Source organism: Macrotis lagotis, chromosome 2 (genome assembly GCF_037893015.1).
Source record: "Macrotis lagotis isolate mMagLag1 chromosome 2, bilby.v1.9.chrom.fasta, whole genome shotgun sequence".
Taxonomy (NCBI): Eukaryota; Metazoa; Chordata; class Mammalia; order Peramelemorphia; family Peramelidae; genus Macrotis; species Macrotis lagotis.
The window spans coordinates 196,216,685-196,218,371 of NC_133659.1; the positions used below are offsets into that span (position 1 = coordinate 196,216,685).

The window sequence follows — 1,687 nt, forward strand, 5'->3', positions numbered from 1 at the left end:
CCCAAGGTCACACAGCTAGGCAATGATTACATGTCTGAGATCAAATTTGAACTCAGGACCAACTGAATTGAGGGCCAATGCTTTATCCACTATGCCACCTAAGCTGCCCCCTATGATCACTTTTTTAAAATTTCTTTTGTTGTTTCTTTTTCTTTTCCCTTGCTAATGTGCATTTAATCACCAGAGGACTGAAGATGGTCTGGGTTTTTATTCTGTAATGTTTCTAAGACTGTGTCCATTAAATGCAAACGAAAAAAGAAGAGGACTTCGCAGAACGGGAGAAGTGATGCATACTTGATGTTGAGATTGAATTTAAATATTATTCATGGCATATAGCCTAGGCCATGCTCTGGCAGTTTCTATGGCTTGGGCTTCACCGGACTTCCACTGCCCGGCTGCATCGGTTGCTAATGGATCGTCAGGATTGGGAGCACTTAACAAAGCTTGGATTGAAAGCAGCACTGTTCGGATCTGCAGTGCTGGAGACCATTTATCTTTCAAAATATCTAAACATATTCTTCCCAACTTGTCTATATTAGGGTGATAAATTTTGGTCATGAAACATACTTTAGGAGCTGCCATTGGATATTCTTCTGGAAGAAATAGTTCAAGTTTAAAAGTCCCTCCCTCAAAGGGGAAATCCTGTGGGCCTGCAATGACCACATGAAAATAACGGGCCTTGCTTTCATCTGGTTCTGCTTTTATCCCAGAACTAGTTCTATCAGCAAACCCTGGGTTTCCTTAATAATCCTGCGGGGCAGCCTGGCCATCTTGTCTGATCCGGAATTCAGCCTGGGGGTCTCATCTCTGGCTCCAGCAGCTCGCCTCACGAAGGAGTGGAAGTTTGTTTCTTTCTTGTGGTTGTCCCCCCCCCCCCCCAGTTCTAATTCTTGTTTCATAACAAACTAATATGGAATTATGTTAAACACAATTGTATAAGCAAACATCAGATTGTTTGCTGGGGGAAAGTGGGGCAGAAGAGAGGGTGGCAGAAAAATGTGAAACTCAAAAACTTGCAAAAGAATGAACTGTATTTGCATATAATTGGAAAAAACAAATGTTCTATAGTCTTATAAAGCTCTCATAACAATGGAATTGTTTTATTATCTTCCCCATAGGGCTTTACAATCTACAAAGCACTTTCACAGAAATCACGTGTATACAGGGGTCTTTACTTTTGCTATTTTCCTTATTTTCAGATGTAGGAATGAGGGTCAGAGAGGCAGTGACTTTTTTGCCCTCCCATAATTAGGAAGTGGTGGAGCTGGGAGTAAAACTTGGGTTTCTTCTTTCCAAGTCCACAATTCACCAGACTCAAACATCTCTCTTTTAACTACTGCTATACAAGACTAAATTATAGGGGCAACTACATGGTGCAACAGACAGAACACTGGCCTTGGAGTCAGGAGGACCTGAGTTCAAATTTGACTTCAGACTCTTAATAAATGCTTAACTGTGTGACCTTGGGCAAGTCACTCAACCCCATTGTCTTAAATAAATAATTTTTTTTAAAAAAAAGAATGAAGTAGGGGTGGCTTGGTGGCACAGTAGATAGAGCTTCGACCCTGGAGTCAGGAGTATCTGAGTTCAGATCTGCCCTCAGACACTTAATAATTACCTAGCTGTGTGGCCTTAACCACTTAACTTAAGCCACTTAACCCCATTTGCCTTGCAAAAACCTAAAAAA

At 41.3% G+C, this 1,687-nt stretch overlaps 1 pseudogene; it reads right to left on the reverse strand.

Moving 5' to 3' along the window:
• Nucleotides 1-312: 312 nt before the first annotated feature.
• On the reverse strand, nucleotides 313-770 carry LOC141513963 (ubiquitin-conjugating enzyme E2 N-like; annotated as a pseudogene).
• Between the last annotated feature and the right edge of the window lie 917 nt (nucleotides 771-1,687).